The 12,742-nt window shown below is 36.0% G+C and overlaps 1 protein-coding gene across 2 annotated transcripts in view; it reads right to left on the bottom strand.

The window, feature by feature from the left end:
* The window catches only part of CCSER2 (coiled-coil serine rich protein 2), a 164,908-nt gene that overhangs the window by 96,659 nt on the left and 55,507 nt on the right, over nt 1–12,742 (bottom strand). The window lies entirely within an intron of this gene.

The following is a 12,742-nucleotide window of genomic DNA, read 5'->3' as shown; positions in this document are numbered from 1 at the left end:
TACACAGTGCTCACTATCTGCAAGATATTGTTCTAATCACTTCACAGATATTGATTTCTTCAGTCTTCACTATGATTTAGTGACTAGTATAATCTCCATATTATACATGATGAAACTAATGCACAGAAAATCTAAATCCCTGGCCAAAATAGAATGTGAACAACAGGAGGTCAATCTCCCGAGTCCACGCTTTTAACAACTTCCCTAATAACATGAATAATCAAAAATGGTAAACAATCTCACAGGATGTATTCATATTTGGTGTGGGAGGTGGTATTTTATTATCTCTAGGGATCTGACTACTTACGTAAATTAATGAAGTGAGTCTTTAATGATGTCATTATTACATTTCCTTTCCTGAGCCAAACACCAATGCTACTACTACTTTCAGCACCACTACTGCTTCCTTGGTTTATCTTAATTTGTTCTTTCTCTACAGTAGGACTGGACTACTCAAATTGGTTATAAGCAGTCCCTCCTGGGTTCTATTTGCAATCTTGTTAGCTATTATCTATCCTTAGAAAAGTACTGTTTTGCTTTAGAAGACTCTTATTCTGAAGCCTAAATAACTAAATAAACAAAAACTAAGTTTAAGGTAATGAACTCAGTTTGACCTATAGCCCACTAGTGAATCCCTCCAGTCCAAAAACTGATCTAATACTGCAAAATCTTGCCTTAGTATATACAAGTAAAAAGATCACAAATTCACAAATCTTTAAATGGGACTGAGAGATTATGACCTTGAAAAACACTCACAGAAGGGGAATATCTACTTTATTACAGATAATATGAATAAAATTAGAAGTGTTTCCTGTATTGGATATTCCACACAAATCTTTTCAATTTTGTGTTGGGCCTTCCTTCCAGGATCCACTGAGAACTAAGAGTAATTGGAATAATTGTTATTATTTAAAATGAACAAAAAAGCTGCATAATTATTTAACCTTGGCATAAGAAAAAGTTATTTCACAGAACCTCTTTCCATTATGAAATATTTGCTGTTCTTAAAACAGTCTTCCTAAAAAAATCAAGGAAAAAAATGAATATGGAAAAAAAAAAACTGCCAAAGGCCATAATGGACAATTCACAAAATAAATAGAAAATAAACGGCCAATAAATACAATGTAGGAAAGAATGCTACCACACCAATGTGGATCTATCATGATTTAGAGGAATCTAGTATCCATACAAACCATCTGGAGGCCAATTTGTTAAAATTTAGCTAAAACCTTTTTGAAAAAGGCAAAGTCTTCCCTCCTAATAATTTATCCCTTAGAAACAGACAAATGCAAAAAATATATGTATAAGTGTGGCTATTGTAGCATTGGACAGAATGGCAAAACAAGTAGAAATGAGCTAAATGTCCAACAACAGAAAAATGGTTAAACAGGAAGTACGATATAGTCATACAACAGAATATGATGTTGTTCTTGAAAAAAGGTAATAAAAATATATTTACAGACATAGAAAGATGTTAATTGGGGAAAAATACGGACTAGTTTGTTTCCAATCTTTTGCTCTTACAAATAATGTTTCAACAAATCCCTATATGTCAACATTAAATTGAAATAAATGAATCTGTATATCAGGTTGATGGTATAACACTCAGAGAGAAACTATTTCAAGTGGGGGAAAAAAATCCTCAAACTATTTTCAGTAATCACATTACAGATGGTAATAATGGTGTTGTTATTCTGAGACTTGTGTATATTGGCATTTGCTGAAAAATGGATTCTCATCTCAGGAAAAAGAAAATAAAGATGTAAAAAACAATGAAATTAAGTAAAAATTCTATGCTATGTTCCTGAGTATAAGTGGGAAGTATCAGTATGAACACAAGATGTTTTTCATCTTAAAATAAAAGATACATTTCTTCCACTGAAAAGGCCTACATGTTAACTGGAAAAAAAAAAATCACGTCTCTAAAACAGCATATACAGAATTATCCATTTTATTAAAAAAAATTGTATAATATGCATTGGAAAAAACTTAGAAGAAAACCAAAACACAGGTTAACTATTTTAGGACTCTGAGATTTTTCTTTTTCTCCTTTTTTTTTTTTTTGATTAGAGTACCTGTATTTTCTCATTTTCTGCAGTAAGTATTATAACTTATATAATTTTACTCCTAAAATCATATCTTCAATTAAAAACGTTTGGCTATTTGTATGAATATGTGTGAAACAAGATGATGTTGGGCACCCCAGGCCAAATCTGACAACTAAAGACACAGCAAAGAATCAAAGGCAATAGAACCTCATTTTCTAAGTCCAAAGTAGGGCTTGCTGAGAAGCACCAGTCAGCAAAAGGAGCACTGTCACCACTGCCAAAAAGGTGTTCAACTTTTAATAACTAATTAAACTCTACATATGTTTTCTAGGGTTTTCTGTAGGTTTCATTTTATAACAAAGATTTAAAAACATAGTCTTAGGGAATGGGAATGAGCCTGTTCTAATGAATTCAAAAGTGGTCAAAAAATTGTATCACTTTGAGAAGTTACTAAGGCTCAATGGAAAAGTAAGGGGGACACAGTTAGCAATAGTTACAGAAAGGGAAAACCATCCACATTTATGCTTCAAGTTAACACTCATCAATAAATCATTATATATGATATTTCAGAAATTTATCTAGACACATGGAAAGATGCTCTGTAAAATGGTGGGCGGGGAAGCAATTATATATGTACAATATGACTTCATCTTTAATGCTGTAAAATACATTTAAATGTCTGAATGGTGATAAACCAAAGAATTGTTATTATTTTCCACTATGTGAGACAACATGCGCTTATGTTCTTTGTATTCCTTTTGATTTTGACTTGCTACACTTTTTTTGATTTTGTAATAAGAACATACTGCTTTTATAATAAGCAAAACTTCACACTTAAAACAGTGAACCTCCCTTAGCAACAGCAGGGAAGTTCAAACCACACAAGTCTAGCCTGCATGTGGGAATCCTCAACCCAGCCCATCCCCTAACCACAATAATAACCAGAGCCACCTGCCTCTCCCCTCTTCACTCGAGCCATTCTGGACTAGTTTGGGTGTCTGTCCTGGTGTTCCCAGAAAGTCTCACTATGTGAATAATAAATGTTTTCACATTCTCTTGCTACATGTGTGGCACCATCTTTCTCGACACTGAACAAATCTGGGGGGAGGGCAGTTGATCCTGCCTCCATGTGGCAACCACAAGACACACCATCAAAAATTCAACACATATGAAAACCAATATATGCAAGGCATAATTCTGGGTACATGATATATTCATGTAAAAAGACAATCCCTATCTTGAGAGTTTGCTAAACTACTCAATGATATTGCTGCCCTGGCATCCATTTTGTGTGACCAAGAAGTCTGCAGGGGCCTGCCCTAGATAACAGTTCCAGAGTCATAAGCAAATGTAAATTCCTAACAGGACTTCTCCAGCAGCCCTTGTGAGCAACAGTTTCCCCTGCCCCCCAGGGACTGACCCTTGTGAAACCTTAGATAAGACCGCTGCTGAGCTTACCAAAACCCTGCACTTCTTGGTTTGAACTGCCCAATCAAGCCTTAGCCCAAGAACCTAAAAGCACTCCAGCCATGGACCCTAATAATAAAAGCATGTGCCCCAGGTTCCTGCCACTCTGTTTGCCCTTGTATGGCTCCTCGAGGCATGCCACGTTTTCCCATATGGCCCCTGCAGGCATGCCATGTACTTCCTCCAGGACCTGAGAGTAATAAACTTCTCTATTTCTATTTCCCTTGTGGTCTTTTGTTGAATTGGGGCTCACCAAACAACACCTTGGGGCTCTACTTAACAAATGTTAATTTAACAAAGTCACAACAACCCTCCAAATTTACTTGTCTCCCCTCAAACAGAAAATTCCTTCACAGTATGGTATTCCCAGGTGTCATGAGGGTATATCACATGGATATATATCTTGGCAAATCAGAGCCAATCTAAAACAAATTCAATTGCAACAAAAAAAATAAAATACCTAAGAATAAACCTACCTAAAGGGACAAAAGACCTGTATGCAAAAAACTGTAAGATACTGATAAAAGAAATTAAAGATGATACAAATAGATAGAGAGATATACCATGTTCTTGAATTGGAAGAATCAACATTGTGAAAATGACTATACTACCCAAAGCAATCTACAGATTCAGTGCAATCCCTATCACACTACCAATGGCATTTTTCATAGAACTAGAACAAAAAATTTCACAATTTGTATGGAAACACAAAAGACCCCGAATAGCCAAAGCAATCTTGAGAAAGAAAAATGGAGCTGGAGGAATCAGGCTCCCAGTCTTCAGACTATATTACAAAGCTAAAGTAAGCAAGACAGTATGGTACTGGCACAAAAACAGAAATATAGATCAATGGAACAGGACAGAAAGACCAGAGATAAACCCACACACATATGGTCACCTTATTTTTGACAAAGGAGGCAAGAATATACAATGGAGAAAAGACAGCCTCTTCAATAAGTGGTGCTGGGAAAACCGGACAGCTACATGTAAAAGAATGAAATTAGAACACTCCCTAACACCATACACAAAAATAAATTCAAAATGGATTAAAGACCTAAATGTAATGCCAGACACTATAAAACTCTTAGAGGAAAACATTGGCAGAACACTCCATGACATAAATCACAACAAGATCCTTTTTAACCCACCTCCTAGAGAAATGGAAATAAAAACAAAAATAAACAAATGGGACCTAATGAAACTTAAAAGCTTTTGCACAGCAAAGGAAAACATAAACAAGACCAAAAGACAACACTCAGAATGGGAAAAAATATTTGCAAATGAAGCAACTGACAAAGGATTAATCTCCAAAATTTACAAGCAGCTCATGCGGCTCAATACCAAAAAAACAAACAACCCAATCCAAAAATGGGCAGAAGACCTAAATAAACATTTCTCCAAAGAAGATATACAGATTGCCAACAAACACATGAAAGGATGCTCAACATCACTGATCATTAGAGAAATGCAAATCAAAACTACAATGAGGTATCACCTCACACCAGTCAGAATGGCCATCATCAAAAAATCTGCAAACAATAAATGCTAGAGAGGGTGTAGAGAAAAGGGAACCCTCTTGCACTATTGGTGGGAATGTAAATTGATACAGCCACTACGGAGAACAGTATGGAGGTTCCTTAAAAAACTACAAATAGAACTACCATATGACCCAGCAATCCCACTACTGGGCATATACCCTGAGAAAACCATAATTCAAAAAGAGTCATGCACCACAATGTTCACTGCAGCTCTATTTACAATAGCCAGGACATGGAAGCAAACTAAGTGTCCATCGACAGATGAATGGATAAAGGTGTGGCACATATATACAATAAAATATTACTCAGCCATAAAAAGAAATTAAATTGAGTTATTTGTAGTGAGGTGGATGGACCTAGAGTCTGTCATAGAGAGGGAAGTCAGAGAAAAACAAATACCGTATGCTAACACATATATATGGAATCTAAAAAAAAAAAAAAAAGGTTCTGATGAACCTAGGGACATGACAGGAATAAAGACACAGATGCAGAGAATGGACTTGAGGACATGGGGAGGGGGAAGGGTAAGCTGGGACGAAGTGAGAGAGTGGCATGGACATATATACACTATCAAATGTAAAACAGATAGCTAGTGGGAAGCAGCCACATTGCACAGGGAGATAAGCTCCTTGCTTTGTGACCACCTAGAGGGGTGGGATAGGGAGGGTGGGAGGGAGACGCAAGAGGGAGGAGATATGGGGATATATGTATAGGTATAGCTGATTCACTTTGTTATAAAGCAGAAAACCAACACACCATTGTAAAGCAATTATACTCCAATAAAGATGTTCAAAAAATTTAACAATTTAAAAATTTTTTAAATAAAATAAAATAAAATTGTTTTAAATGAAACGAAGTCAAGTCAAGACAACCTAAGAAACAACAAATTCAGCCTCTAGAACGTGGAAGAGGAGACTATATTCTGCATAAACAGTATGGTAAGGGCAAGGAAGCAAAAAGCATAATCTATTCCAAACGTTGGCAGAAACTTTTTTAAAAGGTGAAAAGTATTTTAGATTTTGCAAGTCTACAGAGAAAATCAAGTATATTATGTAGGTACTTATATAACCATTTAAAGTGTAACCTCTGGAAGTGTAAAAAACATTCTTAGTTTTCAGGCTGTGAAAAAAACAGGTGGTTGGCCAAATTTCGCTTACAGGACATAGTATGCTGATCTGCTCTATTCAAATAACTTCAAGTAGCTCATTAACACTTGTTATGGACTGAATGTTTGTGTGTGCATCCCCCCAAAATTCATATGTTGAAGCTCTAACCCTCAATATGAGGATATTTGGAAATATGGCCTTTGGGAGATAATTAGGTTTAGACAAGGTCATGATGGTGGGGACCCGATCATGGGATTAGTGTCCTTAGAGGAAGCAAAAGAGACCAGAGCACACAATCTCTCTCCCCACCATGTGAGGATTCTGTTAAAAGGTGAAGAGGGCCTTCACTAGGAACTGAATCTGCCAACACCTTGATCTAGGACTTCCAGACTCCAAAACCGTAAAAAATAAATGTCTCTGTTCAAGCCACACAGCCTACAGTATTTTGTTACAGTAGCTAGAACTAAGACAACACTCAAACAGAGTGTAAGGGGAAGGGACAGAAATATATCTACATCATGAAAAACTATTTCAGCCATGTTAAGGAGTTTGGACTGTATCTCAATGACAGGGATATGACTGTTGAGTTTTAAGAAGTGACAAATTGAGATCTACATTAAAGAAACATTATTCTGGTTACAGTGTAGACAATGGATTTAAATGGGGGAAAAAAAGCAGTTTTGTAGCTACTGCAGAATCCATGTGGCATATGACAGCAGCCTGATATTAATTAGTGTCAGTGACAATGAAAGAATAGCAATTATAAGACACACTGAGGAGTTCGGATCTAAAGAACCAAAGTTAACTAAGAAGTAAAGAAAGAGCCATGAATGACTCCTTGGTTCCTGGATTTAGAAACAGGTGGGTGATTCCCATTCACTGAAATAAAGTACTAAAAAAGGATGACCAGATGTGATATGAGATTAAAAAATTAATAAATAATATTAGAACCTGACAGTTTTGACATGCCTGCTGCATCTTCAAGAAGACATGTCCACCAGACAATTAAATATACAGGGGAGTGGAGTTGAGGTGTGGGAGTCACTACCACATAGATGACAACTGAAAGTTGTTGAATAATGAGTTTGACAAGAGACACAATGCTGACTGAGAAGACTGGATTCTAATATCTGTCTTAGACAGTTTTTCCCACATTCCCATAGAAGGTCTCTGTTTCTCCAATATCAGATTTTGAGAAGAGTAGTATCAGAGATATTATTAGACCTTTCAGAAAGGATTCAGGCAAAGAGATAAGAAAAAAATTATTATAATTTTTCTTCACTAGTGTAGAAATCTGTCATTTGTACAGTCTAGGAAATGCATTATTATAGGAAGAAAGGAAGCCATATAAGCATGGAGACTGCTTAACATGGCAAAGTGTTTCTCTTCCATGTTTGTGATGGTGGCAGGCTCTTCCTCTCACTGGCAAGCCTGCATTTGTTGGGAGCCAACATCCACATATACCTGGGAGACGATCTAGCACAGCCATTAGCTGGGAGTATGACAATGAAAACATAAATCTGTATACTGTCTGGCTTCCAGAGGCTTCCCACAAATCTCACTGGAATTAAAACCCTGACTAAACACATATGAGCAGAAGTGCCACAGAACTTCCTTGGTCTCTGAGAATGCTTTTCCATTCAAAAAGAGTGAACTGTGAGATGGTGGGCCAGTGCTTCCTTAACGAGTTTCTCCTTCAGTAATACACTGAAGAAAGCCTAAATGTTTCTGGCAAATAAAGGACTTCATCACAAGTTTGTATTCATCACCATGCAGTAAAATTAATTTTTTCTTTTGGCATACAGTTTATGAATTTTAAAACACATATAAGTTTGTGTAATCACCAATATAATCAGGACACATAATTTCTTCACCCAAAGAAACTTCCTTGTACTATCCAGTTTTAATTACACCCTCTCCCACCCATCACCCCTAGCAGACAATGATCTGTTCTCCATCACTACAGCTGTTTTTTTTAAGAATGTCATAACTGCAATCATACACTACGTAACCTTGGGACTGGCTTATTTCACTCGGCAGAATGCCTTTATGATTAATCTAAATCATTGAATATATCAGTAACTCATTACTTTTTACTAGTGAATAGCATTCCACTAAATGGATGTAACAGTTTGTGCGTCCATTTACTCACTGAAGTAAACTGGTTTTTCCAGTTTTTAGTTATTATAAATAAAGCTACTACGAACATTCATGTACAGGTTTTTGTGTGAATATAGGATTTCATTTCTCTAGAGTAAATACCCAAGTGAGTAGGACTGTTCGGTGATATAGTGAGTTTATGTTTAACTTGATAAGAAACTGCTAAACCATTTCCCAGAATTGCTGTAACAATTTGCATTCCAATTATCATTGAGACCAGCCCTTCTCATATGCCCCTCCCCAGCTTGACTGCAGACTTTAAAGTAGACCTTGTTCCCAGTGTGGGACTCTGCTACCTGGTTCCAAAGGGCACAGTGGCAAACTTATTCATGAAATACTGTGTTTGTCCGCTCTAACCTGTCTGGGGTTACATGAATAACTAACACAAAGTGCTTTTCTTTGTTTTGCCCAACTTGGAATTCACTCAGGCAGAAAAGCTGTGGGCACTGCTCAAAAACTACTATAAGTCAAACAATCCACAATCACCCTGGGGCAAAAGATTATAGTTGATATAATAGAATACTAAAAGACTGAGAAAAAAGGCTGGGGAGAGAATTTCTTTGGGAAATTAGGTAATTCAAAAGTGCCATGTATGTTGGAAATTTAGAAAGCCACAAAAATGCCCAGGGCAGAATGTATTCTCAGTAAAGACCTAAGAAAGCCCAAAGCTTTCACCTCTGGCTGATCTCTAGGCCCAGAAAAAGTAGCAAGTGAAGGCTAAGGTAGAACTGTAAATGGTCAGGCTAAAGATTGAAGGAGTGGCCCAACACAGAGCCAATATGCAGACAGAGACACTGAATGGGTTTTTTTTTTTAATTTTGACTGTAAGATCTTTTAATTCTCCTTCCTTTTAATTCTTTGTTGTTTCTCTGCCTCCTTCTCTTCTTCTTTCCCTTATTCCCTTCCTCTTCCTCTCTCCCTCTTTTTTGCTTTTCTTTCTTTCTTTCTTTCTTTTTTTTTTTTTGCTGTACGCAGGCCTCTCACTGTTGTGACCTCTCCCGTTGCGGAGCACAGGTTCTGGACGCGCAAGCTCAGCGGCCACGGCTCACAGGCCCAGCTGCTCCGCGGCATGTGGGATCTTCCCTGACCAGGGCACGAACCTGCATCGGCAGGCGGACTCTCAACCACTGCGCCACCAGGGAAGCCCTCTTTTCTTTCTTTTTATTTGCCATCTGGCACTCAAGGAAATCTCTGCGTAAAACACTAAATAAACACAAGCTAAAATAACACACACTTCATAGACCACACATGAAAAGAGAGGCTTTGGAAAAATAGTTTAGAAAATTCACTAAAAATAAAAAAGGGGGCACTTCCCTGGTAGTCCAGTGGGTAAGACTCCATGCTCCCAACGCAGGGGGCCTGCATTCAATCCCTGGTTGGAGAACTAAATCCCATATGCATGCTGCAACTAAGAGTTCACATTCCGCAACTAAGAAGCCCACATGCCACAACTAAGAGTCCGCATACCACAACAAAGATCCTGCATGCTGCAACTAAGACCCAGCACAACTAAAAATAAATAAATAAATAAATAATAAATTTTTTTAAAAAAAACAGCTATAGCCTAAAAAAGTAACAAAAACAAACCCTAAGAAAGATGAAGGATATGATTTCCAGTGTTGCTATATTAAAATATTTAAAATGACTAGTTTTCAACAAAACCTTAGGGACCTGCAAAGAAAGTATCATCCAGTCACAGAAAAAAAAACAAAAATTAACAGAAATGATCCCTGAGGAAGCCCAAGCACTGAACTTAATAGACAAAGGCTTTAAATCAACTATCTTAAATATGCTCAAACCTCAGGCAAAGTATATTTAACCAAGTACAGAATATCAGTGAAGATATAAAACATAAAGGAATGAAAAGTAAAAATTCTGGAGGTGAAAGTATAACAATTTAAGAGAAAAACTCCTAAATACATAAAACAAGTATTAACAAACACAAAAGGAGAAATTGACAGTAACACAATAATAGGAGAAGACTTTAAAACCCCACTTGCATCAACAGACAGATCATCCAGACAGAAAATCAATAAGGAAACACTGGCCTTAAAGAACGTGTTAGACTCATTAAACTTAATAGCTATCTACTGGACATTCCATCCAAAAGAGCAAAATACACATTTTTTTCAAGTGCACATAACACATTCTCCAGGATAGATCACATACTAGGCCACAAAACTAGTCTCAAATTTAAGAAAACTGAAATCACATCAAGCATTTTTCCCACCACAACACTATGACAACTAAAAATCAACTACAAGAAAAAAAACTGAAAAAGACACAAACACATGGAAGCTAAAGAATATGCTACTAAACAAACACTGGATCACAGAAGAAATCAAAGAAGAAAGAAAGAAAAAAAAAAAACTGGAGACAAATGAAAATGGAAACACAATGCTCCAAAATCTATGGAATGCAGCAAAAGCAGTTCTAGGAAGGAAATTTATAGCAATACAAGAAAACATCCTCAACAAAATACTAGCAAACCAAATTCAACAATACATTACAGGGATCATACATCTTGATCAAGTGGGATTTATCCCAGGGATGCAAAGATGGTTCAATATCTGCAAATCAATCAGTGTGATACAACACATTAACAAATTGAAGAATAAAAACCATATGGTCATCTCAATAGATACAGCAAAAGCTTTTGAGGAAATTCAACATCCATTTATGATAAAAACTCTCCAGAAAGTGGGTATAGAAAGAATATAATAAAGGCCATATAGGATAAGCCTAAAGCTTATATCATACTCAGTAGTGAAAAGTTGATAGCATTTCTTCTAAGATCAGGAACAAGACAAAGATGCCCACTCTTGCCACTTTTATTCAACATAGTATTAGAAGTCCTAGACACAGCAATCAGACAAGAAAAAGAAATAATAAATGGAAAGTAAGAACTAAAACTGTCACTGTTTGGAGATGACATGATACTATATATAGAAAATTCTAAGGACACCACCAAAAAACAGAATAAGTGAATTCACTGAAGTGTCAGGAAATAAAATTAATATACAGAAATCTGCTGCATTTCTATACACTAACAACAAACTATCAGAAAGAGAAATTAAGAAAATCCCATTTACAACTGCATCAAAAAGAATAAAATACATAGGAATAAGACTTTTACTCTGAAAACCGTAAGACAATGATGAAAGAAATTGAAGATGACACAAACGAATGGAAAGATATATGTCCTCACAGACTGGAAGAATATTGTTAAAAAAAATCATACTACCCAAGGCAATCTACACATTGAATGCAACTTCTATCAAAATACCAATGGCGTTTTTCATAGAACTAGAAGAAATAATTCTACTAATCTTTTGTGGAAACACAAAAGACCCTGAATCTTCATGACTTTGCATTTGGCAATAAATTCTTTGGTATGACATCAAAAGCAGAAGTAATAAAAGAAAAAATTAAATTGGATTCATCAAAATTAAAAACTTTTGTGCATCAAAGGACATTATCAACAAAGTGAAAAGACAACCTACAGAATGAAAGAAAATATTTGCAAATCATATCTAATAAGACTCTAGTATCCAAGATACATAAAACCACAAAAAATCCAATTTTTAAGTGGGCAAAGGACTTACATAGACTTTATCTGAAGAAGATACACAAATATCCAACAAGCACATGAAAAGATGCTCAACATTATTATTCATTTGGGAAATGTAAATCAAAACCACAATGGAATATCACTTAATATCCAGTAGGTTGACTATTAAAAAAAAAAAAGAAGTAAATAAGTGTCATCAAGTATGTAGAAAAACTGGAAGACTTATACATTGCTGTATAAGACTTACACATTTTACACTGGGAATGTAAAATGATTCAGCTGCAATTAAAAACAAAACAAAAACGGTTCAGCAGCTCTTCAAAAAGTTAAACACAGAATTACTACATAATCCAGCAATTTCACTCCAAGGTATATACACCTCAAAAATTTAAAGCAGGTACTCAAACAAACACATGTACATGCATGTTCATAGCAGCACTATCCACAACAGCAAAAAGGTAGAAACTGCCCATATGTCCTATGTCCATTAATGGATGAATGGAATGTACATATGATGGACTATTATTCAGCTTTAAAAAGGAATGGACTCCTGATACATGCTACAAAAATGTGGAAGAACCACAAAAACACTATGCTAAGTAAAAGATCTGGGCACAAAAGGTCACATGTTGTATAAATCCACATATGAAATATCCAAAATAGGTAAATTCATACAGACAGAGAGCAGATTGATGGTTTCCAGAGGCTGAGGAGGGGTGAATGGGGAGTAACTACTTAAGTGAGTACAATCTTTACTTATGGGTGATGAAATGTTTTGGAACTAGACAGAGGTAGTGGTTGCACAGTATTGCAAATATACAAAATGCCACTGAAATGTTCGCTTTAAAATGG

Source organism: Grampus griseus (assembly GCF_964374135.1).
Source record: "Grampus griseus genome assembly, chromosome: 16".
Lineage (NCBI taxonomy): Eukaryota > Metazoa > Chordata > Mammalia > Artiodactyla > Delphinidae > Grampus > Grampus griseus.
This window is presented reverse-complemented; position numbering and strand designations above follow the sequence as displayed.